The 27,403-nt window shown below is 45.7% G+C and overlaps 27 non-coding genes across 27 annotated transcripts; all 27 read left to right on the top strand.

Moving 5' to 3' along the window:
• Positions 1 to 222: 222 nt before the first annotated feature.
• On the top strand, positions 223 to 295 carry TRNAK-UUU (transfer RNA lysine (anticodon UUU)). Its single transcript has one exon. It is a non-coding gene; the product is annotated as a tRNA-Lys (tRNA).
• Positions 296 to 597: 302 nt separating this feature from the next.
• TRNAK-UUU (transfer RNA lysine (anticodon UUU)) lies at positions 598 to 671 on the top strand. The gene has a single exon. It is a non-coding gene; the product is annotated as a tRNA-Lys (tRNA).
• Positions 672 to 1,675: 1,004 nt separating this feature from the next.
• LOC137564610 (U4 spliceosomal RNA) lies at positions 1,676 to 1,816 on the top strand. Its single transcript, XR_011030705.1, has one exon. It is a non-coding gene; the product is annotated as a U4 spliceosomal RNA (small nuclear RNA).
• A 672-nt stretch (positions 1,817 to 2,488) lies between these two features.
• TRNAK-UUU (transfer RNA lysine (anticodon UUU)) lies at positions 2,489 to 2,561 on the top strand. The gene has a single exon. It is a non-coding gene; the product is annotated as a tRNA-Lys (tRNA).
• Positions 2,562 to 4,637: 2,076 nt separating this feature from the next.
• TRNAK-UUU (transfer RNA lysine (anticodon UUU)) lies at positions 4,638 to 4,710 on the top strand. Its single transcript has one exon. It is a non-coding gene; the product is annotated as a tRNA-Lys (tRNA).
• Positions 4,711 to 5,703: 993 nt separating this feature from the next.
• On the top strand, positions 5,704 to 5,844 carry LOC137564886 (U4 spliceosomal RNA). The gene has a single exon (XR_011030948.1). It is a non-coding gene; the product is annotated as a U4 spliceosomal RNA (small nuclear RNA).
• Positions 5,845 to 6,516: 672 nt separating this feature from the next.
• On the top strand, positions 6,517 to 6,589 carry TRNAK-UUU (transfer RNA lysine (anticodon UUU)). The gene has a single exon. It is a non-coding gene; the product is annotated as a tRNA-Lys (tRNA).
• Positions 6,590 to 6,892: 303 nt separating this feature from the next.
• TRNAK-UUU (transfer RNA lysine (anticodon UUU)) lies at positions 6,893 to 6,965 on the top strand. Its single transcript has one exon. It is a non-coding gene; the product is annotated as a tRNA-Lys (tRNA).
• Positions 6,966 to 7,969: 1,004 nt separating this feature from the next.
• LOC137564609 (U4 spliceosomal RNA) lies at positions 7,970 to 8,110 on the top strand. Its single transcript, XR_011030704.1, has one exon. It is a non-coding gene; the product is annotated as a U4 spliceosomal RNA (small nuclear RNA).
• Positions 8,111 to 8,782: 672 nt separating this feature from the next.
• TRNAK-UUU (transfer RNA lysine (anticodon UUU)) lies at positions 8,783 to 8,855 on the top strand. Its single transcript has one exon. It is a non-coding gene; the product is annotated as a tRNA-Lys (tRNA).
• Positions 8,856 to 9,158: 303 nt separating this feature from the next.
• On the top strand, positions 9,159 to 9,231 carry TRNAK-UUU (transfer RNA lysine (anticodon UUU)). The gene has a single exon. It is a non-coding gene; the product is annotated as a tRNA-Lys (tRNA).
• Positions 9,232 to 10,236: 1,005 nt separating this feature from the next.
• On the top strand, positions 10,237 to 10,377 carry LOC137564712 (U4 spliceosomal RNA). The gene has a single exon (XR_011030793.1). It is a non-coding gene; the product is annotated as a U4 spliceosomal RNA (small nuclear RNA).
• A 672-nt stretch (positions 10,378 to 11,049) lies between these two features.
• TRNAK-UUU (transfer RNA lysine (anticodon UUU)) lies at positions 11,050 to 11,122 on the top strand. Its single transcript has one exon. It is a non-coding gene; the product is annotated as a tRNA-Lys (tRNA).
• A 303-nt stretch (positions 11,123 to 11,425) lies between these two features.
• Positions 11,426 to 11,498, top strand: TRNAK-UUU (transfer RNA lysine (anticodon UUU)). Its single transcript has one exon. It is a non-coding gene; the product is annotated as a tRNA-Lys (tRNA).
• A 1,004-nt stretch (positions 11,499 to 12,502) lies between these two features.
• LOC137564893 (U4 spliceosomal RNA) lies at positions 12,503 to 12,643 on the top strand. Its single transcript, XR_011030954.1, has one exon. It is a non-coding gene; the product is annotated as a U4 spliceosomal RNA (small nuclear RNA).
• A 672-nt stretch (positions 12,644 to 13,315) lies between these two features.
• TRNAK-UUU (transfer RNA lysine (anticodon UUU)) lies at positions 13,316 to 13,388 on the top strand. Its single transcript has one exon. It is a non-coding gene; the product is annotated as a tRNA-Lys (tRNA).
• Positions 13,389 to 13,691: 303 nt separating this feature from the next.
• Positions 13,692 to 13,764, top strand: TRNAK-UUU (transfer RNA lysine (anticodon UUU)). Its single transcript has one exon. It is a non-coding gene; the product is annotated as a tRNA-Lys (tRNA).
• A 999-nt stretch (positions 13,765 to 14,763) lies between these two features.
• Positions 14,764 to 14,904, top strand: LOC137564746 (U4 spliceosomal RNA). The gene has a single exon (XR_011030822.1). It is a non-coding gene; the product is annotated as a U4 spliceosomal RNA (small nuclear RNA).
• A 672-nt stretch (positions 14,905 to 15,576) lies between these two features.
• TRNAK-UUU (transfer RNA lysine (anticodon UUU)) lies at positions 15,577 to 15,649 on the top strand. The gene has a single exon. It is a non-coding gene; the product is annotated as a tRNA-Lys (tRNA).
• Positions 15,650 to 15,952: 303 nt separating this feature from the next.
• Positions 15,953 to 16,025, top strand: TRNAK-UUU (transfer RNA lysine (anticodon UUU)). The gene has a single exon. It is a non-coding gene; the product is annotated as a tRNA-Lys (tRNA).
• A 993-nt stretch (positions 16,026 to 17,018) lies between these two features.
• On the top strand, positions 17,019 to 17,159 carry LOC137564608 (U4 spliceosomal RNA). Its single transcript, XR_011030703.1, has one exon. It is a non-coding gene; the product is annotated as a U4 spliceosomal RNA (small nuclear RNA).
• A 672-nt stretch (positions 17,160 to 17,831) lies between these two features.
• On the top strand, positions 17,832 to 17,904 carry TRNAK-UUU (transfer RNA lysine (anticodon UUU)). The gene has a single exon. It is a non-coding gene; the product is annotated as a tRNA-Lys (tRNA).
• Positions 17,905 to 18,207: 303 nt separating this feature from the next.
• On the top strand, positions 18,208 to 18,280 carry TRNAK-UUU (transfer RNA lysine (anticodon UUU)). The gene has a single exon. It is a non-coding gene; the product is annotated as a tRNA-Lys (tRNA).
• A 6,165-nt stretch (positions 18,281 to 24,445) lies between these two features.
• LOC137564607 (U4 spliceosomal RNA) lies at positions 24,446 to 24,586 on the top strand. The gene has a single exon (XR_011030702.1). It is a non-coding gene; the product is annotated as a U4 spliceosomal RNA (small nuclear RNA).
• A 672-nt stretch (positions 24,587 to 25,258) lies between these two features.
• Positions 25,259 to 25,331, top strand: TRNAK-UUU (transfer RNA lysine (anticodon UUU)). Its single transcript has one exon. It is a non-coding gene; the product is annotated as a tRNA-Lys (tRNA).
• Positions 25,332 to 25,634: 303 nt separating this feature from the next.
• On the top strand, positions 25,635 to 25,707 carry TRNAK-UUU (transfer RNA lysine (anticodon UUU)). The gene has a single exon. It is a non-coding gene; the product is annotated as a tRNA-Lys (tRNA).
• Positions 25,708 to 26,711: 1,004 nt separating this feature from the next.
• On the top strand, positions 26,712 to 26,852 carry LOC137564895 (U4 spliceosomal RNA). The gene has a single exon (XR_011030955.1). It is a non-coding gene; the product is annotated as a U4 spliceosomal RNA (small nuclear RNA).
• Positions 26,853 to 27,403: the final 551 nt, after the last annotated feature.

Genomic DNA, 27,403 nt, shown 5'->3' with positions numbered 1-27,403 from the left:
CGGCCTATAGCTTCTTCTGGCTGGTGTACCATTGTTTTAAAAGTGTCAACAATCATCCAAGGTGAAGAACCTGATGGTTGAAGGAAACAACAGCGCATTCTGCTGTTTCCCGGCTATCTAGGTGCTATAGACTGCTCATGACTTGCACTAGACCTTAACTTGCGCCCAGCCTGGAAATACTGTAGCTAAACTTTGAGCTGCTGGTGATCACACCTTATCAGAGCCTGGATAGCTCAGTCGGTAGAGCATCAGACTTTTAATCTGAGGGTCCAGGGTTCAAGTCCCTGTTCAGGTGATGCTTACTGCCTTTTGTTATGCTTCGTGTCCTCTCCCTATCTTCCTCAACTGCAGCCTCTTGCATGCTCCGCTTGCACCAGGCCAAAACACCGATGTCGGCCGCTTTCCATGCCTTCGCTGATTGGTGGCTACCTTTCTAATGCCACCTTCCAAATCAAGTACAGTTTTATTCTTTCAGAGATCTGACCTAGAAAATGTAGAGGTCGCAGGCTATAGCCAGCTCAGGGCATGTACTAGACCTTCCGTCCATCCTGCTTGGAATAACTGACTTTTGAGCTGCTGGTGAAACTCACCTTTCAGGCCCTGGATAGCTCAGTCGGTAGAGCATCAGACTTTTAAGCTGAGGGTCCAGGGTTCAAGTCCCTGTTCAGGCGATGCCTTTCCTTTACCCCATGCTCATTGGCCATCACTTCCGCTACCTGAGTTCCCTCTGCAACTGCTGCCTCTTGCGTGCTTTGCTTGCAGTAAGCCATAACCGAAACATCAGCCGCTTTCTGTGCATCCCCCGAACTCTCACAGCCTCCCTGCGTCTTGAATCTATTTCTCTTCAACTTTTTCTGCTGTGATATTAAACATGGATTATTCCATGCATAAAAGAGGCATCAAACCGTCAACATTATGCTGGGAATACACCATAAGTTTTCTCAGCAGATAGATGGTTCCATAGATAATTTCCAACATGTCCGATCTTATTATCGATCCTTTTTCTCATCGATTTCTCATAGAAATGAATGGAAATTGATCAGAAAAGATAAGAATCGGAAAGTCGATCGGAAATAAGATCGGATAGTAATCGACTGAAAAATGTCATCGTGTATTCCCAGCATTAGAGTAATTCGCCGGATCCCTTCTCCAGCCTGCACATCTACCCTCAAAGCAGCAATGGAAGGAGCTTCATGTTTACCATGAGCATCAGAAAATTAACAGCTCACATACCATCTCTCTCCTCCAGTAACCTGCAACCACCAAGACTTTGGCCAACTCCCAAGCACCTCTAGCCAGCGCAGCTTACCAGTACTTCCAGGCACAATAATCACAGGCCCAATTATCAGCACACATGGCAGTGACGTAGACTCATTACTCCATTTTTCAAATTGTATTTTTCATGTATTTTACAAGTGCGGGACTGGCCCAATTGGCACCCTTCTCCACAAAACACTATGCTGGCATCCCTGGCAGGCTTTGTTTTGCCCTCTTTGCCGCCTTTTCAAATGCTAAGACTCTTTAGCCGCTTATTAACAATGCTTGTTTAGTGGCTGTCTAATTAGCATATGGCATCCCATGATCCTCAGCGGAACACTGTAAACTGCGTTTGTCTCTCCTTAAGGTGATTCCTTTATCCAAGAAAGAGGGGATATTTGCTGGCATTAGCTTGGCTAACTTTGCGCAGTGGCAGTATCATAGCCAATGAGGTTCAACCGAGGCGTGATTATTGCTAATTGAAAACTTTTCCCAATACCCCGCCATGATGACTTGAAATATAGTCAGCATCGGCAATTTTTGACAGTCTCTTCGGAGACTGACTAAGGTGTTTACCAACAGAGAAAGGATTATCTTCAAGGTGCATGATGACTGAGCAGTGCTCGTGTGGTAGTACCGTGGCTGGCACAATAACAACATTTCGTAGCACCTCTTATCTCCAAATCAGTCTTGGCAACAAAATGCTCACTTGTCAGCGTTCTTTCATGAGGGTGAGGTCCAGTGTCTTACTCTCTGGCAAATTTATAAACACCAGCAGGATGACTAAAATGACAAAAGTCCACTTTTCATCTGCAGGTTGCAACTTTTCTAATGCCACATTCCTAAGAGAGAGAACAGTGTTGTTTCTCAGAGGTCTGGCCTGAAAAATTTGGAGGTCACAAGCTCCATTTATTTGCGCTAGATACGATCCCGTGGCCTCTCGCTAGCTCTTTCTGCAAGCGTTGTTGGGGTGCTCAGAAACAGAGCACCGCTGACATTTAGGTTTCGCCGGCCTATAGCTTCTTCTGGCTGGTGTACCATTGTTTTAAAAGTGTCAACAATCAGCCAAGGTGAAGAACCTGATGGTTGAAGGAAACAACAGCGCATTCTGCTGTTTCCCGGCTATCTAGGTGCTATAGACTGCTCATGACTTGCACTAGACCTTAACTTGCGCCCAGCCTTGCAATACTGTAGCTAAACTTTGAGCTGCTGGTGATCACACCTTTTCAGAGCCTGGATAGCTCAGTCGGTAGAGCATCAGACTTTTAATCTGAGGGTCCAGGGTTCAAGTCCCTGTTCAGGCGATGCTCTCTGCCTTTTGTTATGCTTCGTGTCCTCTCCCTATCTTCCTCAACTGCAGCCTCTTGCGTGCTCCGCTTGCACCAGGCCAAAACACCGATGTCGGCCGCTTTCCATGCCTTCGCTGATTGGTGGCTACCTTTCTAATGCTTTTGATTAGATGTCTGTACAGCGCTCTATCCCCTAAAGAATTACACACAGTTCCACCATTAAATGTCCACAGTCTCTGATATCAAACAACACTCTGCATACAGTCCCACTGCTGCAAAGGAAAAAACCCGTCTCCAAGTCTCTGGTAGTAATATATACTCTCACCAATGTTGCAAGGCTGATTTGCCACAGATCAGCTAAACTCGTGTATGGGTGAAGATTCTTTCCTTGTATTTCTTCTTCCACCACTTCACTCCTGGGTCATTATCACCTCAGAGAAATATATAGCATATCATAGCGTGAACCTGTATATAAATTTTCCACATATATATATACAAGATTTGGGTGCACCCCAACACTGGTACGTGCTCCCCACTGTGTGTTCCACTTTACACCAATCCCACTCCAATGAGAAAAATTCCTGCTCACCAGATATATATGCTGACCTTTACGGACCAGCAACAGATCATATGGATGCCTTGAGTCTAGATATCCCTCCAGTACACCTCCAAACTTTTCCAGTATTTGCAGCACCTCTTTCCGCAGTTCCTCAGATAAGGAAAATTGAAAAGCACATAGTGTAAGCCTGTTCACAAAAAACCTACACCCGTGCTTGTTCACATGCAAGTGTTCCCCACTGTGGCCGCTACACACCCTGTGTCTCTATGAACTTCCACACCACTGTGCACAATAACCAGTAGTCGCTCACCAGATTTCCATGCTGACCTCACATAGCCCAGCCAACAGCGCTTTCTGATCGCACAGGGTAGTTGCACAGGATGGGAGACTCTTTACCAACAGCGTTTTAAATTTCTCCCTGTAGAACTAATACACAGCTCCTCATAGCATAATACTGTTTTTATTCCTTAGTAAAATGTTAAAAGTACACTCACATTCTGTAAAATCAATATGCGCATAGTATAAAACCTCCTGGACGTCCTCACCGCCGCTCTCTCAGCGTCTTCCTGCCTGCCGCTTGAGGCCACGCCCTACCGGTTTCGTCAAATGACTCATCAGGGGCTTGCTGGCCAGCGGCAGGCTGGAACGCTATGTACAACATTGTATGCAGATTAGCTGTTTGAGCGGCTCCTATCTCGCGGTGTGTGTTCTCTATTACCTAGCAACCAGTCAGCTTCACGTACTAATTCCTTCCTCTCCTCCTATTGTAAAAACATATGTTCGCATATATCATGAGGAGCGCATACCAATGCGATCTCCATACACATTATCCCTCTTTGTATATACTATCTATTTCCCTTTGTGCAAATGTGCAAATGTGACCTTTATTGTGCCAAATACAGTTATGCACAATCCTTATGTGTGACTTAACCCTATGTTGATGCTAGTGTTAATACTCTGTCATCAACTACTATTATTAGTCCTATTGTGTTATGCCCTATCTAATACGTGTTACACGTGTGCCTAATACAAATTATTCCATTATTATTATCATTATTATTTTTACATTCATTTGTTCTGGCATGACGGATCCCACCGTGGTTTATAGGGGGGGCCTACTCTAACTAGGACCCGCCTCTAGCCCCCACTCGATCCCAGATTCCAAATCAAGGGGATCCGTCATACCATCACATATCCCAAAACCAAGTGACAGTGCAATTCAGTGTCCTCATAGAATGAACAGCACATTAGTGATTCCTACTACAAGATATCCTCATAAAGATATTGAAATAAGCAATACATAAGTAATTCCTACCAGAATAACATTAGTATTGGGGAAAGGGAATGCTATATCACACACCTCCTTTCTAATGCCACCTTCCAAATCAAGTACAGTTTTATTCTTTCAGAGATCTGACCTAGAAAATGTAGAGGTCGCAGGCTATAGCCAGCTCAGGGCATGTACTAGACCTTCCGTCCATCCTGCTTGGAATAACTGACTTTTGAGCTGCTGGTGAAGCCCACCTTCCAGGGCCTGGATAGCTCAGTCGGTAGAGCATCAGACTTTTAATCTGAGGGTCCAGGGTTCAAGTTCCTGTTCAGGCGATGCCTTTCCTTTACCCCATGCTCATTGGCCATCACTTTCGCTACCTGAGTTCCCTCTGCAACTGCTGCCTCTTGCGTGCTTTGCTTGCAGTAAGCCATAACCGAAACATCAGCCGCTTTCTGTGCATCCCCCGAACTCTCACAGCCTCCCTGCGTCTTGAATCTATTTCTCTTCAACTTTTTCTGCTGTGATATTAAACATGGATTATTCCATGCATAAAAGAGGCATCAAACCGTCAACATTATGCTGGGAATACACCATACGTTTTTTCAGCAGATAGATGGTTCCATAGATAATTTCCAACATGTCCGATCTTATTATCGATCCTTTTTCTCATAGAAATGAATGGAAATTGATCAGAAAAGATAAGAATCGGAAAGTCGATCGGAAATAAGATCGGATAGTAATCGACTGAAAAATGTCGTCGTGTATTCCCAGCATTAGAGTAATTCGCCGGATCCCTTCTCCAGCCTGCACATCTACCCTCAAAGCAGCAATGGAAGGAGCTTCATGCTTACCATGAGCATCAGAAAATTAACAGCTCACGTACCATCTCTATCCTCCAGTAACCTGCAACCACCAAGACTTTGGCCAACTCCCAAGCACCTCTAGCCAGCGCAGCTTACCAGTACTTCCAGGCACAATAATCACAGGCCCAATTATCAGCACACATGGCAGTGACGTAGACTCATTACTCCATTTTTCAAATTGTATTTTTCATGTATTTTACAAGTGCAGGACTGGCCCACTTGGCAGCCTGCTCCACAAAACACTATGCTGGCATCCCTGGCAGGCTTTGTTTTGCCCTCTTTGCCGCCTTTTCAAATGCTAAGACTCTTTAGCCGCTTATTAACAATGCTTGTTTAGTGGCTGTCTAATTAGCATATGGCATCCCATGATCCTCAGCGGAACACTGTAAACTGCGTTTGTCTCTCCTTAAGGTGATTCCTTTATCCAAGAAAGAGGGGATATTTGCTGGCATTAGCTTGGCTAACTTTGCGCAGTGGCAGTATCATAGCCAATGAGGTTTAACCGAGGCGTGATTATTGCTAATTGAAAACTTTTCCCAATACCCCGCCATGATGACTTGAAATATAGTCAGCATCGGCAATTTTTGACAGTCTCTTCGGAGACTGACTAAGGTGTTTACCAACAGAGAAAGGAATATCTTCAAGGTGCATGATGACTGAGCAGTGCTCGTGTGATAGAACCGTGGCTGGCACAATAACAACATTTTGTAGCACCTCTTATCTCCAAATCAGTCTTGGCCACAAAATGCTCACTTGTCAGCGTTCTTTCATGAGGGTGAGGTCCAGTGTCTTACTCTCTGGCAAATTTATAAACACCAGCAGGATGACTAAAATGACAAAAGTCCACTTTTCATCTGCAGGTTGCTACTTTTCTAATGCCACATTCCTAAGAGAGAGAACAGTGTTGTTTCTCAGAGGTCTGGCCTGAAAAATTTGGAGGTCACAAGCTCCATTTATTTGCGCTAGATACGATCCCGTGGCCTCTCGCTAGCTCTTTCTGCAAGCGTTGTTGGGGTGCTCAGAAACAGAGCACCGCTGACATTTAGGTTTCGCCGGCCTATAGCTTCTTCTGGCTGGTGTACCATTGTTTTAAAAGTGTCAACAATCAGCCAAGGTGAAGAACCTGATGGTTGAAGGAAACAACAGCGCATTCTGCTGTTTCCCGGCTATCTAGGTGCTATAGACTGCTCATGACTTGCACTAGACCTTAACTTGCGCCCAGCCTGGAAATACTGTAGCTAAACTTTGAGCTGCTGGTGATCGCACCTTTTCAGAGCCTGGATAGCTCAGTCGGTAGAGCATCAGACTTTTAATCTGAGGGTCCAGGGTTCAAGTCCCTGTTCAGGCGATACTCTCTGCCTTTTGTTATGCTTCGTGTCCTCTCCCTATCTTCCTCAACTGCAGCCTCTTGCGTGCTCCGCTTGCACCAGGCCAAAACACCGATGTCGGCCGCTTTCCATGCCTTCGCTGATTGGTGGCTACCTTTCTAATGCCACCTTCCAAATCAAGTACAGTTTTATTCTTTCAGAGATCTGACCTAGAAAATGTAGAGGTCACAGGCTATAGCCAGCTCAGGGCATGTACTAGACCTTCCGTCCATCCTGCTTGGAATAACTGACTTTTGAGCTGCTGGTGAAGCTCACCTTCCAGGGCCTGGATAGCTCAGTCGGTAGAGCATCAGACTTTTAATCTGAGGGTCCAGGGTTCAAGTCCCTGTTGAGGCGATGCCTTTCCTTGACCCCATGCTCATTGGCCATCACTTCCGCTACCTGAGTTCCCTCTGCAACTGCTGCCTCTTGCGTGCTTTGCTTGCAGTAAGCCATAACCGAAACATCAGCCGCTTTCTGTGCATCCCCCGAACTCTCACAGCCTCCCTGCGTCTTGAATCTATTTCTCTTCAACTTTTTCTGCTGTGATATTAAACATGGATTATTCCATGCATAAAAGAGGCATCAAACCGTCAACATTATGCTGGGAATACACCATAAGTTTTTTCAGCAGATAGATGGTTCCATAGATAATTTCCAACATGTCCGATCTTATTATCGATCCTTTTTCTCATCGATTTCTCATAGAAATGAATGGAAATTGATCAGAAAAGATAAGAATCGGAAAGTCGATCGGAAATAAGATCGGATAGTAATCGACTGAAAAATGTCGTCGTGTATTCCCAGCATTAGAGTAATTTGCCGGATCCCTTCTCCAGCCTGCACATCTACCCTCAAAGCAGCAATGGAAGGAGCTTCATGCTTACCATGAGCATCAGAAAATTAACAGCTCACGTACCATCTCTCTCCTCCAGTAACCTGCAACCACCAAGACTTTGGCCAACTCCCAAGCACCTCTAGCCAGCGCAGCTTACCAGTACTTCCAGGCACAATAATCACAGGCCCAATTATCAGCACACATGGCAGTGACGTAGACTCATTACTCCATTTTTCAAATTGTATTTTTCATGTATTTTACAAGTGCGGGACTGGCCCACTTGGCAGCCTGCTCCACAAAACACTATGCTGGCATCCCTGGCAGGCTTTGTTTTGCCCTCTTTGCCGCCTTTTCAAATGCTAAGACTCTTTAGCCGCTTATTAACAATGCTTGTTTAGTGGCTGTCTAATTAGCATATGGCATCCCATGATCCTCAGCGGAACACTGTAAACTGCGTTTGTCTCTCCTTAAGGTGATTCCTTTATCCAAGAAAGAGGGGATATTTGCTGGCATTAGCTTGGCTAACTTTGCGCAGTGGCAGTATCATAGCCAATGAGGTTCAACCGAGGCGTGATTATTGCTAATTGAAAACTTTTCCCAATACCCCGCCATGATGACTTGAAATATAGTCAGCATCGGCAATTTTTGACAGTCTCTTCGGAGACTGACTAAGGTGTTTACCAACAGAGAAAGGATTATCTTCAAGGTGCATGATGACTGAGCAGTGCTCGTGTGGTAGAACCGTGGCTGGCACAATAACAACATTTCGTAGCACCTCTTATCTCCAAATCAGTCTTGGCCACAAAATGCTCACTTGTCAGCGTTCTTTCATGAGGGTGAGGTCCAGTGTCTTACTCTCTGGCAAATTTATAAACACCAGCAGGATGACTAAAATGACAAAAGTCCACTTTTCATCTGCAGGTTGCTACTTTTCTAATGCCACATTCCTAAGAGAGAGAACAGTGTTGTTTCTCAGAGGTCTGGCCTGAAAAATTTGGAGGTCACAAGCTCCATTTATTTGCGCTAGATACGATCCCGTGGCCTCTCGCTAGCTCTTTCTGCAAGCGTTGTTGGGGTGCTCAGAAACAGAGCACCGCTGACATTTAGGTTTCGCCGGCCTATAGCTTCTTCTGGCTGGTGTACCATTGTTTTAAAAGTGTCAACAATCAGCCAAGGTGAAGAACCTGATGGTTGAAGGAAACAACAGTGCATTCTGCTGTTTCCCGGCTATCTAGGTGCTATAGACTGCTCATGACTTGCACTAGACCTTAACTTGCGCCCAGCCTTGCAATACTGTAGCTAAACTTTGAGCTGCTGGTGATCGCACCTTTTCAGAGCCTGGATAGCTCAGTCGGTAGAGCATCAGACTTTTAATCTGAGGGTCCAGGGTTCAAGTCCCTGTTCAGGCGATGCTCTCTGCCTTTTGTTATGCTTCGTGTCCTCTCCCTATCTTCCTCAACTGCAGCATCTTGCGTGCTCCGCTTGCACCAGGCCAAAACACCGATGTCGGCCGCTTTCCATGCCTTCGCTGATTGGTGGCTACCTTTCTAATGCCACCTTCCAAATCAAGTACAGTTTTATTCTTTCAGAGATCTGACCTAGAAAATGTAGAGGTCACAGGCTATAGCCAGCTCAGGGCATGTACTAGACCTTCCGTCCATCCTGCTTGGAATAACTGACTTTTGAGCTGCTGGTGAAGCTCACCTTCCAGGGCCTGGATAGCTCAGTCGGTAGAGCATCAGACTTTTAATCTGAGGGTCCAGGGTTCAAGTCCCTGTTCAGGCAATGCCTTTCCTTTACCCCATGCTCATTGGCCATCACTTCCGCTACCTGAGTTCCCTCTGCAACTGCTGCCTCTTGCGTGCTTTGCTTGCAGTAAGCCATAACCGAAACATCAGCCGCTTTCTGTGCATCCCCCGAACTCTCACAGCCTCCCTGCGTCTTGAATCTATTTCTCTTCAACTTTTTCTGCTGTGATATTAAACATGGATTATTCCATGCATAAAAGAGGCATCAAACCATCAACATTATGCTGGGAATACACCATAAGTTTTTTCAGCAGATAGATGGTTCCATAGATAATTTCCAACATGTCCGATCTTATTATCGATCCTTTTTATTAATCGATTTCTCATAGAAATGAATGGAAATTGATCAGAAAAGATAAGAATCGGAAAGTCGATCGGAAATAAGATCGGATAGTAATCGACTGAAAAATGTCGTCGTGTATTCCCAGCATTAGAGTAATTTGCCGGATCCCTTCTCCAGCCTGCACATCTACCCTCAAAGCAGCAATGGAAGGAGCTTCATGCTTACCATGAGCATCAGAAAATTAACAGCTCACGTACCATCTCTCTCCTCCAGTAACCTGCTACCACCAAGACTTTGGCCAACTCCCAAGCACCTCTAGCCAGCGCAGCTTACCAGTACTTCCAGGCACAATAATCACAGGCCCAATTATCAGCACACATGGCAGTGACGTAGACTCATTACTCCATTTTTCAAATTGTATTTTTCATGTATTTTACAAGTGCGGGACTGGCCCACTTGGCAGCCTGCTCCACAAAACACTATGCTGGCATCCCTGGCAGGCTTTGTTTTGCCCTCTTTGCCGCCTTTTCAAATGCTAAGACTCTTTAGCCGCTTATTAACAATGCTTGTTTAGTGGCTGTCTAATTAGCATATGGCATCCCATGATCCTCAGCGGAACACTGTAAACTGCGTTTGTCTCTCCTTAAGGTGATTCCTTTATCCAAGAAAGAGGGGATATTTGCTGGCATTAGCTTGGCTAACTTTGCGCAGTGGCAGTATCATAGCCAATGAGGTTCAACCGAGGCGTGATTATTGCTAATTGAAAACTTTTCCCAATACCCCGCCATGATGACTTGAAATATAGTCAGCATCGGCAACTTTTGACAGTCTCTTCGGAGACTGACTAAGGTGTTTACCAACAGAGAAAGGATTATCTTCAAGGTGCATGATGACTGAGCAGTGCTCGTGTGGTAGAACCGTGGCTGGCACAATAACAACATTTCGTAGCACCTCTTATCTCCAAATCAGTCTTGGCCACAAAATGCTCACTTGTCAGCGTTCTTTCATGAGGGTGAGGTCCAGTGTCTTACTCTCTGGCAAATTTATAAACACCAGCAGGATGACTAAAATGACAAAAGTCCACTTTTCATCTGCAGGTTGCTACTTTTCTAATGCCACATTCCTAAGAGAGAGAACAGTGTTGTTTCTCAGAGGTCTGGCCTGAAAAATTTGGAGGTCACAAGCTCCATTTATTTGCGCTAGATACGATCCCGTGGCCTCTCGCTAGCTCTTTCTGCAAGCGTTGTTGGGGTGCTCAGAAACAGAGCACCGCTGACATTTAGGTTTCGCCGGCCTATAGCTTCTTCTGGCTGGTGTACCATTGTTTTAAAAGTGTCAACAATCAGCCAAGGTGAAGAACCTGATGGTTGAAGGAAACAACAGCGCATTCTGCTGTTTCCCGGCTATCTAGGTGCTATAGACTGCTCATGACTTGCACTAGACCTTAACTTGCGCCCAGCCTGGAAATACTGTAGCTAAACTTTGAGCTGCTGGTGATCGCATCTTTTCAGAGCCTGGATAGCTCAGTCGGTAGAGCATCAGACTTTTAATCTGAGGGTCCAGGGTTCAAGTCCCTGTTCAGGCGATGCTCTCTGCCTTTTGTTATGCTTCGTGTCCTCTCCCTATCTTCCTCAACTGCAGCCTCTTGCGTGCTCCGCTTGCACCAGGCCAAAACACCGATGTCGGCCGCTTTCCATGCCTTCGCTGATTGGTGGCTACCTTTCTAATGCCACCTTCCAAATCAAGTACAGTTTTATTCTTTCAGAGATCTGACCTAGAAAATGTAGAGGTCACAGGCTATAGCCAGCTCAGGGCATGTTCTAGACCTTCCGTCCATCCTGCTTGGAATAACTGACTTTTGAGCTGCTGGTGAAGCTCACCCTCCAGGGCCTGGATAGCTCAGTCGGTAGAGCATCAGACTTTTAATCTGAGGGTCCAGGGTTCAAGTCCCTGTTCAGGCGATGCCTTTCCTTTACCCCATGCTCATTGGCCATCACTTCCGCTACCTGAGTTCCCTCTGCAACTGCTGCCTCTTGCGTGCTTTGCTTGCAGTAAGCCATAACCGAAACATCAGCCGCTTTCTGTGCATCCCCCGAACTCTCACAGCCTCCCTGCGTCTTGAATCTATTTCTCTTCAACTTTTTCTGCTGTGATATTAAACATGGATTATTCCATGCATAAAAGAGGCATCAAACCGTCAACATTATGCTGGGAATACACCATAAGTTTTTTCAGCAGATAGATGGTTCCATAGATAATTTCCAACATGTCCGATCTTATTATCGATCCTTTTTCTCATCGATTTCTCATAGAAATGAATGGAAATTGATCAGAAAAGATAAGAATCGGAAAGTCGATCGGAAATAAGATCGGATAGTAATCGACTGAAAAATGTCGTCGTGTATTCCCAGCATTAGAGTAATTTGCCGGATCCCTTCTCCAGCCTGCACATCTACCCTCAAAGCAGCAATGGAAGGAGCTTCATGCTTACCATGAGCATCAGAAAATTAACAGCTCACGTACCATCTCTCTCCTCCAGTAACCTGCAACCACCAAGACTTTGGCCAACTCCCAAGCACCTCTAGCCAGCGCAGCTTACCAGTACTTCCAGGCACAATAATCACAGGCCCAATTATCAGCACACATGGCAGTGACGTAGACTCATTACTCCATTTTTCAAATTGTATTTTTCATGTATTTTACAAGTGCGGGACTGGCCCACTTGGCAGCCTGCTCCACAAAACACTATGCTGGCATCCCTGGCAGGCTTTGTTTTGCCCTCTTTGTCGCCTTTTCAAATGCTAAGACTCTTTAGCCGCTTATTAACAATGCTTGTTTAGTGGCTGTCTAATTAGCATATGGCATCCCATGATCCTCAGCGGAACACTGTAAACTGCGTTTGTCTCTCCTTAAGGTGATTCCTTTATCCAAGAAAGAGGGGATATTTGCTGGCATTAGCTTGGCTAACTTTGCGCAGTGGCAGTATCATAGCCAATGAGGTTCAACCGAGGCGTGATTATTGCTAATTGAAAACTTTTCCCAATACCCCGCCATGATGACTTGAAATATAGTCAGCATTGGCAATTTTTGACAGTCTCTTCGGAGACTGACTAAGGTGTTTACCAACAGAGAAAGGATTATCTTCAAGGTGCATGATGACTGAGCAGTGCTCGTGTGGTAGAACCGTGGCTGGCACAATAACAACATTTCGTAGCACCTCTTATCTCCAAATCAGTCTTGGCCACAAAATGCTCACTTGTCAGCGTTCTTTCATGAGGGTGAGGTCCAGTGTCTTACTCTCTGGCAAATTTATAAACACCAGCAGGATGACTAAAATGACAAAAGTCCACTTTTCATCTGCAGGTTGCTACTTTTCTAATGCCACATTCCTAAGAGAGAGAACAGTGTTGTTTCTCAGAGGTCTGGCCTGAAAAATTTGGAGGTCACAAGCTCCATTTATTTGCGCTAGATACGATCCCGTGGCCTCTCGCTAGCTCTTTCTGCAAGCGTTGTTGGGGTGCTCAGAAACAGAGCACCGCTGACATTTAGGTTTCGCCGGCCTATAGCTTCTTCTGGCTGGTGTACCATTGTTTTAAAAGTGTCAACAACCAGCCAAGGTGAAGAACCTGATGGTTGAAGGAAACAACAGCGCATTCTGCTGTTTCCCGGCTATCTAGGTGCTATAGACTGCTCATGACTTGCACTAGACCTTAACTTGCGCCCAGCCTGGAAATACTGTAGCTAAACTTTGAGCTGCTGGTGATCGCATCTTTTCAGAGCCTGGATAGCTCAGTCGGTAGAGCATCAGACTTTTAATCTGAGGGTCCAGGGTTCAAGTCCCTGTTCAGGCGATGCTCTCTGCCTTTTGTTATGCTTCGTGTCCTCTCCCTATCTTCCTCAACTGCAGCCTCTTGCGTGCTCCGCTTGCACCAGGCCAAAACACCGATGTCGGCCGCTTTCCATGCCTTCGCTGATTGGTGGCTACCTTTCTAATGCCACCTTCCAAATCAAGTACAGTTTTATTCTTTCAGAGATCTGACCTAGAAAATGTAGAGGTCACAGGCTATAGCCAGCTCAGGGCATGTTCTAGACCTTCCGTCCATCCTGCTTGGAATAACTGACTTTTGAGCTGCTGGTGAAGCTCACCTTCCAGGGCCTGGATAGCTCAGTCGGTAGAGCATCAGACTTTTAATCTGAGGGTCCAGGGTTCAAGTCCCTGTTCAGGCGATGCCTTTCCTTTACCCCATGCTCATTGGCCATCACTTCCGCTACCTGAGTTCCCTCTGCAACTGCTGCCTCTTGCGTGCTTTGCTTGCAGTAAGCCATAACCGAAACATCAGCCGCTTTCTGTGCATCCCCCGAACTCTCACAGCCTCCCTGCGTCTTGAATCTATTTCTCTTCAACTTTTTCTGCTGTGATATTAAACATGGATTATTCCATGCATAAAAGAGGCATCAAACCGTCAACATTATGCTGGGAATACACCATAAGTTTTTTCAGCAGATAGATGGTTCCATAGATAATTTCCAACATGTCCGATCTTATTATCGATCCTTTTTCTCATAGAAATGAATGGAAATTGATCAGAAAAGATAAGAATCAGAAAGTCGATCGGAAATAAGATCGGATAGTAATCGACTGAAAAATGTCGTCGTGTATTCCCAGCATTAGAGTAATTCGCCGGATCCCTTCTCCAGCCTGCACATCTACCCTCAAAGCAGCAATGGAAGGAGCTTCATGCTTACCATGAGCATCAGAAAATTAACAGCTCACATACCATCTCTCTCCTCCAGTAACCTGCAACCACCAAGACTTTGGCCAACTCCCAAGCACCTCTAGCCAGCGCAGCTTACCAGTACTTCCAGGCACAATAATCACAGGCCCAATTATCAGCACACATGGCAGTGACGTAGACTCATTACTCCATTTTTCAAATTGTATTTTTCATGTATTTTACAAGTGTAAAGTGGGGACTGGCCCACTTGGCAGCCTGCTCCACAAAACACTATGCTGGCATCCCTGGCAGGCTTTGTTTTGCCCTCTTTGCCGCCTTTTCAAATGCTAAGACTCTTTAGCCGCTTATTAACAATGCTTGTTTAGTGGCTGTCTAATTAGCATATGGCATCCCATGATCCTCAGCGGAACACTGTAAACTGCGTTTGTCTCTCCTTAAGGTGATTCCTTTATCCAAGAAAGAGGGGATATTTGCTGGCATTATCTTGGCTAATTTTGTGCAGTGGCAGTATCATAGCCAATGAGGTTCAACCGAGGCGTGATTATTGCTAATTGAAAACTTTTCCCAATACCCTGCCATGATGACTTGAAATATAGTCAGCATCGGCAATTTTTGACAGTCTCTTTGGAGACTGACTAAGGTGTTTACCAACAGAGAAAGGATTATCTTCAAGGTGCATGATGACTGAGCAGTGCTCGTGTGGTAGTACCGTGGCTGGCACAATAACAACATTTTGTAGCACCTCTTATCTCCAAATCAGTCTTGGCCACAAAATGCTCACTTGTCAGCATTCTTTCATGAGGGTGAGGTCCAGTGTCTTACTCTCTGGCAAATTTATAAACACCAGCAGGATGACTAAAATGACAAAAGTCCACTTTTCATCTGCAGGTTGCTACTTTTCTAATGCCACATTCCTAAGAGAGAGAACAGTGTTGTTTCTCAGAGGTCTGGCCTGAAAAATTTGGAGGTCACAAGCTCCATTTATTTGCGCTAGATACGATCCCGTGGCCTCTCGCTAGCTCTTTCTGCAAGCGTTGTTGGGGTGCTCAGAAACAGAGCACCGCTGACATTTAGGTTTCGCCGGCCTATAGCTTCTTCTGGCTGGTGTACCATTGTTTTAAAAGTGTCAACAATCAGCCAAGGTGAAGAACCTGATGGTTGAAGGAAACAACAGTGCATTCTGCTGTTTCCCGGCTATCTAGGTGCTATAGACTGCTCATGACTTGCACTAGACCTTAACTTGCGCCCAGCCTTGCAATACTGTAGCTAAACTTTGAGCTGCTGGTGATCACACCTTTTCAGAGCCTGGATAGCTCAGTTGGTAGAGCATCAGACTTTTAATCTGAGGGTCCAGGGTTTAAGTCCCTGTTCAGGCGATGCTCTCTGCCTTTTGTTATGCTTCGTGTCCTCTCCCTATCTTCCTCAACTGCAGCCTCTTGCGTGCTCCGCTTGCACCAGGCCAAAACACCGATGTCGGCCGCTTTCCATGCCTTCGCTGATTGGTGGCTACCTTTCTAATGCCACCTTCCAAATCAAGTACAGTTTTATTCTTTCAGAGATCTGACCTAGAAAATGTAGAGGTCGCAGGCTATAGCCAGCTCAGGGCATGTACTAGACCTTCCGTCCATCCTGCTTGGAATAACTGACTTTTGAGCTGCTGGTGGAGCCCACCTTCCAGGGCCTGGATAGCTCAGTCGGTAGAGCATCAGACTTTTAATCTGAGGGTCCAGGGTTCAAGTCCCTGTTCAGGCGATGCCTTTTCTTTACCCCATGCTCATTGGCCATCACTTCCGCTACCTGAGTTCCCTCTGCAACTGCTGCCTCTTGCGTGCTTTGCTTGCAGTAAGCCATAACCGAAACATCAGCCGCTTTCTGTGCATCCCCCGAACTCTCAAAGCCTCCCTGCGTCTTGAAACTATTTCTCTTCAACTTTTTCTGCTGTGATATTAAACATGGATTATTCCATGCATAAAAGAGGCATCAAACCGTCAACATTATGCTGGGAATACACCATAAGTTTTTTCAGCAGATAGATGGTTCCATAGATAATTTCCAACATGTCCGATCTTATTATCGATCCTTTTTCTCATAGAAATGAATGGAAATTGATCAGAAAAGATAAGAATCGGAAAGTCGATCGGAAATAAGATCGGATAGTAATCGACTGAAAAATGTCGTCGTGTATTCCCAGCATTAGAGTAATTCGCCGGATCCCTTCTCCAGCCTGCACATCTACCCTCAAAGCAGCAATGGAAGGAGCTTCATGCTTACCATGAGCATCAGAAAATTAACAGCTCACGTACCATCTCTCTCCTCCAGTAACCTGCAACCACCAAGACTTTGGCCAACTCCCAAGCACCTCTAGCCAGCGCAGCTTACCAGTACTTCCAGGCACAATAATCACAGGCCCAATTATCAGCACACATGGCAGTGACGTAGACTCATTACTCCATTTTTCAAATTGTATTTTTCATGTATTTTACAAGTGCGGGACTGGCCCACTTGGCAGCCTGCTCCACAAAACACTATGCTGGCATCCCTGGCAGGCTTTGTTTTGCCCTCTTTGCCGCCTTTTCAAATGCTAAGACTCTTTAGCCGCTTATTAACAATGCTTGTTTAGTGGCTGTCTAATTAGCATATGGCATCCCATGATCCTCAGCGGAACACTGTAAACTGCGTTTGTCTCTCCTTAAGGTGATTCCTTTATCCAAGAAAGAGGGGATATTTGCTGGCATTAGCTTAACTAACTTTGCGCAGTGGCAGTATCATAGCCAATGAGGTTCAACCGAGGCGTGATTATTGCTAATTGAAAACTTTTCCCAATACCCCGCCATGATGACTTGAAATATAGTCAGCATCGGCAATTTTTGACAGTCTCTTCGGAGACTGACTAAGGTGTTTACCAACAGAGAAAGGATTATCTTCAAGGTGCATGATGACTGAGCAGTGCTCGTGTGGTAGAACCGTGGCTGGCACAATAACAACATTTCGTAGCACCTCTTATCTCCAAATCAGTCTTGGCCACAAAATGCTCACTTGTCAGCGTTCTTTCATGAGGGTGAGGTCCAGTGTCTTACTCTCTGGCAAATTTATAAACACCAGCAGGATGACTAAAATGACAAAAGTCCACTTTTCATCTGCAGGTTGCTACTTTTCTAATGCCACATTCCTAAGAGAGAGAACAGTGTTGTTTCTCAGAGGTCTGGCCTGAAAAATTTGGAGGTCACAAGCTCCATTTATTTGCGCTAGATACGATCCCGTGGCCTCTCGCTAGCTCTTTCTGCAAGCGTTGTTGGGGTGCTCAGAAACAGAGCACCGCTGACATTTAGGTTTCGCCGGCCTATAGCTTCTTCTGGCTGGTGTACCATTGTTTTAAAAGTGTCAACAATCATCCAAGGTGAAGAACCTGATGGTTGAAGGAAACAACAGCGCATTCTGCTGTTTCCCGGCTATCTAGGTGCTATAGACTGCTCATGACTTGCACTAGACCTTAACTTGCGCCCAGCCTGGAAATACTGTAGCTAAACTTTGAGCTGCTGGTGATCTCACCTTTTCAGAGCCTGGATAGCTCAGTCGGTAGAGCATCAGACTTTTAATCTGAGGGTCCAGGGTTCAAGTCCCTGTTCAGGCGATGCTCTCTGCCTTTTGTTATGCTTCGTGTCCTCTCCCTATCTTCCTCAACTGCAGCCTCTTGCGTGCTCCGCTTGCACCAGGCCAAAACACCGATGTCGGCCGCTTTCCATGCCTTCGCTGATTGGTGGCTACCTTTCTAATGCCACCTTCCAAATCAAGTACAGTTTTATTCTTTCAGAGATCTGACCTAGAAAATGTAGAGGTCGCAGGCTATAGCCAGCTCAGGGCATGTACTAGACCTTCCGTCCATCCTGCTTGGAATAACTGACTTTTGAGCTGCTGGTGAAGCCCACCTTCCAGGGCCTGGATAGCTCAGTCGGTAGAGCATCAGACTTTTAATCTGAGGGTCCAGGGTTCAAGTTCCTGTTCAGGCGATGCCTTTCCTTTACCCCATGCTCATTGGCCATCACTTCCGCTACCTGAGTTCCCTCTGCAACTGCTGCCTCTTGCGTGCTTTGCTTGCAGTAAGCCATAACCGAAACATCAGCCGCTTTCTGTGCATCCCCCGAACTCTCACAGCCTCCCTGCGTCTTGAATCTATTTCTCTTCAACTTTTTCTGCTGTGATATTAAACATGGATTATTCCATGCATAAAAGAGGCATCAAACCGTCAACATTATGCTGGGAATACACCATACGTTTTTTCAGCAGATAGATGGTTCCATAGATAATTTCCAACATGTCCGATCTTATTATCGATCCTTTTTCTCATAGAAATGAATGGAAATTGATCAGAAAAGATAAGAATCGGAAAGTCGATCGGAAATAAGATCGGATAGTAATCGACTGAAAAATGTCGTCGTGTATTCCCAGCATTAGAGTAATTCGCCGGATCCCTTCTCCAGCCTGCACATCTACCCTCAAAGCAGCAATGGAAGGAGCTTCATGCTTACCATGAGCATCAGAAAATTAACAGCTCACGTACCATCTCTATCCTCCAGTAACCTGCAACCACCAAGACTTTGGCCAACTCCCAAGCACCTCTAGCCAGCGCAGCTTACCAGTACTTCCAGGCACAATAATCACAGGCCCAATTATCAGCACACATGGCAGTGACGTAGACTCATTACTCCATTTTTCAAATTGTATTTTTCATGTATTTTACAAGTGCAGGACTGGCCCACTTGGCAGCCTGCTCCACAAAACACTATGCTGGCATCCCTGGCAGGCTTTGTTTTGCCCTCTTTGCCGCCTTTTCAAATGCTAAGACTCTTTAGCCGCTTATTAACAATGCTTGTTTAGTGGCTGTCTAATTAGCATATGGCATCCCATGATCCTCAGCGGAACACTGTAAACTGCGTTTGTCTCTCCTTAACCACTTAATGACCGCCCCCAGCCGATGGGCGGCGGCAAAGACCGGTCCCAAACGACCGCAATACGCCCATCGGCGGGGGCGGCTGCGGGAGTGGCTATGCGGCGATCGCGTCATTCGTGACGCGATCAGCCGCCGGGGACTGGCTCCGCCCCCCGTTCGCCGTAACCCGCCGGCCGTTCGGAAGCGCCGGCGGGTTACTGGCATCCGGATCGCCGCTGCAACAGTGTATAATAGGCTTTGTAATGTATACAAAGCCTATTATACTGGCTGCCTCCTGCCCTGGTGGTCCCAGTGTCCGAGGGACCACCAGGGCAGGCTGCAGCCACCCTAGTCTGCACCCAAGCACACTGATTTCCCCCCCCCTGCCCCCTGATCGCCCACAGCACCCCTCAGACCCCCCCCTGCCCACCCCCCAGACCACTGTTTGCACCCAGTCACCCCCCTAATCACCCATCAATCACTCCCTGTCACTATCTGTCAACGCTATTTTTTTTTTAAGTCCCTAATCTGCCCCCTACTCCCTCCTGATCACCCCCCCACCCCTCAGATTCTCCCCAGACCCCCCCCCAGACCCCCCCCCCCGTGTACTGTATGCATCTATCCCCCCTGATCACCTGTCAATCACCTGTCAATCACCTGTCAATCACCTGTCAATCACCCGTCAATCACCCCCTGTCACTGCCACCCATCAATCAGCCCCTGATCTGCCCCTTGCGGGCAATCTGATCACCCCCCCACACCAATAGATCGCCCGCAGATCCGACATCAGATCACCTCCCAAATCCATTGTTTACATCTATTCTCTCCTCTAAACACCCACTAATTACCCATCAATCACCCCCTATCACCACCTGTCACTGTTACCCATCAGATTAGACCCTAATCTGCCCCTTGCGGGCACCCAATCACCTGCCCACACGCTCAGATTGCCCTCAGACCCCCCCCCCCCTTATCAATTCGCCCGTGCAATATTTACATCTGTTCTCCCCTGTAATAACCCACTGATTACCTGTCAATCACCCATCAATCACCCCCTGTCACTGCCACCCATCAATCACCCCCTGTCACTGCCACCCATCAATCAGCCCCTAACCTGCCCCTTGCGGGCAATCTGATCACCCACCCACACCAATAGATCGCCCGCAGATCCGACATCAGATCACCTCCCAAATCCATTGTTTACATCTATTCTCTCCTCTAAACACCCACTAATTACCCATCAATCACCCCCTATCACCACCTGTCACTGTTACCCATCAGATTAGACCCTAATCTGCCCCTTGCGGGCACCCAATCACCTGCCCACATGCTCAGATTGCCCTCAGACCCCCCCCCCTTATCAATTCGCCCGTGCAATATTTACATCTGTTCTCCCCTGTAATAACCCACTGATTACCTGTCAATCACCCATCAATCACCCCCTGTCACTGCCACCCATCAATCACCCCCTGTCACTGCCACCCATCAATCAGCCCCTAACCTGCCCCTTGCGGGCAATCTGATCACCCACCCACACCAATAGATCGCCCGCAGATCCGACATCAGATCACCTCCCAAATCCATTGTTTACATCTATTCTCTCCTCTAAACACCCACTAATTACCCATCAATCACCCCCTATCACCACCTGTCACTGTTACCCATCAGATTAGACCCTAATCTGCCCCTTGCGGGCACCCAATCACCCGCCCACACCTCAGAACGCCCTCAGACCCCAGCCCTGATCACCTCGCCAGTGCATTGCTTGCATCTATTTCCCCCCTCTAATCACACCTTGAGACACCCATCAATCACCTCCTGTCACCCCCTAGCACACCTACCCATCAGATCAGGCCCTAATTTGCCCCGTGTGGGCTCCTGATCACTCGGCCAAACCCTCAGATCCCCCTCAGACCCCCTTCCGATCACCTCCCCAGTGCATTGATTGCATCTATTTTCCCCTCTAACCGCCCCCTGAGACACCCATCAATCACCTCCTGTCACCCCCCTAGCACTCCTATCCATCAGATCAGGCCCAATACATCCTGTCATCTAAGAGGCCACCCTGCTTATGACCGATTCCACAAAATTTGCCCCCTCATAGACCACCTGTCATCAAAATTTGCAGATGCTTATACCCCTGAACAGTCATTTTGAGAAATTTGGTTTCCAGACTACTCACAGTTTTGGGCCCGTAAAATGCCAGGGCAGTATAGGAACCCCACAAGTGACCCCATTTTAGAAAGAAGACACCCCAAGGTATTCTGTTAGGTGTATGATGAGTTCATAGAATATTTTATTTTTTGTCAAAAGTTAGCGGAAATTGGATTGTTATTGTTTTTTTCACAAAGTGTCATTTTTCACTAACTTGTGAGAAAAAATAAAATCTTCTATGAACTCACCATACCCCTAACGGAATACCTTGGGGTGTCTTCTTTCTAAAATGGGGTCACTTGTGGGGTTCCTATACTGCCCTGGCATTTTAGGGGCCCTAAACCGTGAGGAGTAGTCTAGAAAACAAATGCCTCAAAATGACCTGTGAATAGGACGTTGGGCCCCTTAGCGCACCTAGGCTGCAAAAAAGTGTCACACATGTGGTATCGCCATACTCAGGAGAAGTAGTATAATGTGTTTTGTGGTGTATTTTTACACATACCCATGCTGGGTGGGAGAAATCTCTCTGTAAATGGACAATTGTGTGTAAAACAAATAAAAAAATGTGTCATTTACAGAGATATTTCTCCCACCCAGCATGGTTATATGTAAAAATACACCACAAAACACATTATACTACTTCTTCTGAGTACGGCGATACCACATGTGTGACACTTTTTTGCAGCCTAACTGTGCTAAGGGGCCCAAAGTCCAATGAGTACCTTTAGGATTTCACAGGTCATTTTGAGACATTTGGGTTCAAGACTACTCCTCACGGTTTAGGGCCCCTAAAATGCCAGGGCAGTATAGGAACCCCACAAGTGACCCCATTTTAGAAAGAAGACACCCCAAGGTATTCTTTTAGGTGTATGATGAGTTCATAGAAGATTTTATTTTTTGTCACAAGTTAGCGGAAATTGATATGTATTGTTTTTTTTTTCACAAAGTGTCATTTTCCGCTAACTTGTGACAAAAAAAAAATCTTCTATGAACTCACCATACTCCTAACAGAATACCTTGGGGTGTCTTCTTTCTAAAATGGGGTCACTTGTGGGGTTCCTATACTGCCCTGGCATTTTAGGGGCCCTAAACCGTGAGGAGTAGTCTAGAATCCAAATGCCTCAAAATGACCTGTGAATAGGACGTTAGGCCCCTTAGCGCACCTAGGTTGCAAAAAAGTGTCACACATGTGGTATCGCCGTACTCAGAAGAAGTAGTATAATGTGTTTTGGGGTGTATTTTTATACATACCCATGCTGGGTGGGAGAAATCTCTCTGTAAATGGACAATTGTGTGTAAAAAAAATCAAATAATTGTCATTTACAGAGATATTTCTCCCACCCAGCATGGGTATGTGTAAAAATACACCCCAAAACACATTATACTACTTCTCCTGAGTACGGCGGTACCACATGTGTGGCACTTTTTTGCACCCTAAGTGCGCTAAGGGGCCCAAAGTCCAATGAGTACCTTTAGGATTTCACAGGTCATTTTGCCACATTTGGTTTCAAGACTACTCCTCACGGTTTAGGGCCCCTAAAATGCCAGGGCAGTATAGGAACCCCACAAATGACTCCATTTTAGAAAGAAGACACCCCAAGGTATTCCGTTAGGAGAATGGCGAGTTCATAGAAGATTTTATTTTTTGTCACAAGTTAGCGGAAAATGACACTTTGTGAAAAAAAACAATTAAAATCAATTTCCGCTAACTTGTGACAAAAAAAAAAAATCTTCTATGAACTCACCATACATCTAACGGAATACCTTGGGGTGTCTTCTTTCTAAAATGGGGTAATTTGTGGGGTTCCTATACTGTCCTGGCATTTTAGGGGCCCTAAACCGTGAGGAGTAGTCTTGAAACGAAATTTCTCAAAATGACCTGTGAAATCCTAAAGGTACTCATTGGACTTTGGGCCCCTTAGCGCAGTTAGGGTGCAAAAAAGTGCCACACATGTGGTATCGCCGTACTCAGGAGAAGTAGTATAATGTGTTTTGGGGTGTATTTTTCCACATACCCATGCTGAGTGGGAGAAATATCTCTATAAATAGACAATTGTGTGTAAAAAAAATAAAAAAATTGTCATTTACGGAGATATTTCTCCCACCCAGCATGTGTATGTGTAAAAATACACCCCAAAACACATTATACTACTTTTCCTGAGTACGGCAATACCACATGTGTGGCACTTTTTTGCGGCCTAACTGCGCTAAGGGGCCCAAAGTCCAATGAGCATCTTTAGGCTTTACAGGGGTGCTTACAATTAGGCACCCCCCAAATGCCAGGACAGTAAACACACCCCACAAATGACCCCATTCTGGAAAGTAGACACTTCAAGGTATTCAGAGAGGAGCATAGTGAGTCCGTGGCAGATTTCATTTTTTTTTGTCGCAAGTTAGAAGAAATGGAAACTTTTTTTTTTTTTTTTTTTTGTCACAAACTGTCATTTTCCGCTAACTTGTGACAAAAAATAAAATCTTCTATGAACTCACCATGCCTCTCACTGAATACTTTGGGATGTCTTCTTTCCAAAATGGGGTCATTTGGGGGGTATTTGTACTATCCTGGAATTTTAGCCCCTCATGAAACATGACAGGTGCGCAGAAAAGTCAGAGATGCTTGAAAATGGGAAAATTCACTTTTGGCACCATAGTTTGTAAACGCTATAACTTTTACCCAATCCAATAAATATACACTGAATGTTTTTTTTTTTATCAAAGACATGTAGCAGAATAACTTTCGCGCTCAAATGTATAGGAAATTTTACTTTATTTGAAAAATGTCAGCACAGAAAGTTAAAAAAGTCATTTTTTTGACAAAATTCATGTCTTTTTTGATGAATATAATAAAAAGTAAAACTCGCAGCAGCAATCAAATAGCATCAAAAGAAAGCTGTATTAGTGACAAGAAAAGGAGGTAAAATTCATTTAGGTGGTAGGTTGTATGACCGAGCAATAAACCGTGAAAGCTGCAGTGGTCTGAATGGAGAAAAAGGCTCTGGTCCTTAAGGGGCGAAAAGACTGTGGTCCCGAAGTGGTTAAGGTGATTCCTTTATCCAAGAAAGAGGGGATATTTGCTGGCATTAGCTTGGCTAACTTTGCGCAGTGGCAGTATCATAGCCAATGAGGTTCAACCGAGGCGTGATTATTGCTAATTGAAAACTTTTCCCAATACCCCGCCATGATGACTTGAAATATAGTCAGCATCGGCAATTTTTGACAGTCTCTTCGGAGACTGACTAAGGTGTTTACCAACAGAGAAAGGATTATCTTCAAGGTGCATGATGACTGAGCAGTGCTCGTGTGGTAGAACCGTGGCTGGCACAATAACAACATTTCGTAGCACCTCTTATCTCCAAATCAGTCTTGGCCACAAAATGCTCACTTGTCAGCGTTCTTTCATGAGGGTGAGGTCCAGTGTCTTACTCTCTGGCAAATTTATAAACACCAGCAGGATGACTAAAATGACAAAAGTCCACTTTTCATCTGCAGGTTGCTACTTTTCTAATGCCACATTCCTAAGAGAGAGAACAGTGTTGTTTCTCAGAGGTCTGGCCTGAAAAATTTGGAGGTCACAAGCTCCATTTATTTGCGCTAGATACGATCCCGTGGCCTCTCGCTAGCTCTTTCTGCAAGCGTTGTTGGGGTGCTCAGAAACAGAGCACCGCTGACATTTAGGTTTCGCCGGCCTATAGCTTCTTCTGGCTGGTGTACCATTGTTTTAAAAGTGTCAACAATCAGCCAAGGTGAAGAACCTGATGGTTGAAGGAAACAACAGCGCATTCTGCTGTTTCCCGGCTATCTAGGTGCTATAGACTGCTCATGACTTGCACTAGACCTTAACTTGCGCCCAGCCTGGAAATACTGTAGCTAAACTTTGAGCTGCTGGTGATCGCACCTTTTCAGAGCCTGGATAGCTCAGTCGGTAGAGCATCAGACTTTTAATCTGAGGGTCCAGGGTTCAAGTCCCTGTTCAGGCGATGCTCTCTGCCTTTTGTTATGCTTCGTGTCCTCTCCCTATCTTCCTCAACTGCAGCCTCTTGCGTGCTCCGCTTGCACCAGGCCAAAACACCGATGTCGGCCGCTTTCCATGCCTTCGCTGATTGGTGGCTACCTTTCTAATGCCACCTTCCAAATCAAGTACAGTTTTATTCTTTCAGAGATCTGACCTAGAAAATGTAGAGGTCACAGGCTATAGCCAGCTCAGGGCATGTACTAGACCTTCCGTCCATCCTGCTTGGAATAACTGACTTTTGAGCTGCTGGTGAAGCTCACCTTCTAGGGCCTGGATAGCTCAGTCGGTAGAGCATCAGACTTTTAATCTGAGGGTCCAGGGTTCAAGTCCCTGTTCAGGCGATGCCTTTCCTTTACCCCATGCTCATTGGCCATCACTTCCGCTACCTGAGTTCCCTCTGCAACTGCTGCCTCTTGCGTGCTTTGCTTGCAGTAAGCCATAACCGAAACATCAGCCGCTTTCTGTGCATCCCCCGAACTCTCACAGCCTCCCTGCGTCTTGAATCTATTTCTCTTCAACTTTTTCTGCTGTGATATTAAACATGGATTATTCCATGCATAAAAGAGGCATCAAACCGTCAACATTATGCTGGGAATACACCATAAGTTTTTTCAGCAGATAGATGGTTCCATAGATAATTTCCAACATGTCCGATCTTATTATCGATCCTTTTTCTCATCGATTTCTCATAGAAATGAATGGAAATTGATCAGAAAAGATAAGAATCGGAAAGTCGATCGGAAATAAGATCGGATAGTAATCGACTGAAAAATGTCGTCGTGTATTCCCAGCATTAGAGTAATTCGCCGGATCCCTTCTCCAGCCTGCACATCTACCCTCAAAGCAGCAATGGAAGGAGCTTCATGCTTACCATGAGCATCAGAAAATTAACAGCTCACGTACCATCTCTCTTCTCCAGTAACCTGCAACCACCAAGACTTTGGCCAACTCCCAAGCACCTCTAGCCAGCGCAGCTTACCAGTACTTCCAGGCACAATAATCACAGGCCCAATTATCAGCACACATGGCAGTGACGTAGACTCATTACTCCATTTTTCAAATTGTATTTTTCATGTATTTTACAAGTGCGGGACTGGCCCACTTGGCAGCCTGCTCCACAAAACACTATGCTGGCATCCCTGGCAGGCTTTGTTTTGCCCTCTTTGCCGCCTTTTCAAATGCTAAGACTCTTTAGCCGCTTATTAACAATGCTTGTTTAGTGGCTGTCTAATTAGCATATGGCATCCCATGATCCTCAGCGGAACACTGTAAACTGCGTTTGTCTCTCCTTAAGGTGTTTCCTTTATCCAAGAAAGAGGGGATATTTGCTGGCATTAGCTTGGCTAACTTTGTGCAGTGGCAGTATCATAGCCAATGAGGTTCAACCGAGGCGTGATTATTGCTAATTGAAAACTTTTCCCAATACCCCGCCATGATGACTTGAAATATAGTCAGCATTGGCAATTTTTGACAGTCTCTTCGGAGACTGACTAAGGTGTTTACCAACAGAGAAAGGATTATCTTCAAGGTGCATGATGACTGAGCAGTGCTCGTGTGGTAGTACCGTGGCTGGCACAATAACAACATTTCGTAGCACCTCTTATCTCCAAATCAGTCTTGGCAACAAAATGCTCACTTGTCAGCGTTCTTTCATGAGGGTGAGGTCCAGTGTCTTACTCTCTGGCAAATTTATAAACACCAGCAGGATGACTAAAATGACAAAAGTCCACTTTTCATCTGCAGGTTGCTACTTTTCTAATGCCACATTCCTAAGAGAGAGAACAGTGTTGTTTCTCAGAGGTCTGGCCTGAAAAATTTGGAGGTCACAAGCTCCATTTATTTGCGCTAGATACGATCCCGTGGCCTCTCGCTAGCTCTTTCTGCAAGCGTTGTTGGGGTGCTCAGAAACAGAGCACCGCTGACATTTAGGTTTCGCCGGCCTATAGCTTCTTCTGGCTGGTGTACCATTGTTTTAAAAGTGTCAACAATCAGCCAAGGTGAAGAACCTGATGGTTGAAGGAAACAACAGTGCATTCT

This window comes from Hyperolius riggenbachi, chromosome 3 (genome assembly GCF_040937935.1).
Source record: "Hyperolius riggenbachi isolate aHypRig1 chromosome 3, aHypRig1.pri, whole genome shotgun sequence".
NCBI classification, from domain to species: Eukaryota; Metazoa; Chordata; class Amphibia; order Anura; family Hyperoliidae; genus Hyperolius; species Hyperolius riggenbachi.
Note: the sequence above shows the minus strand (reverse complement) of the source record. Positions and strands in the feature narration are given on the sequence as shown.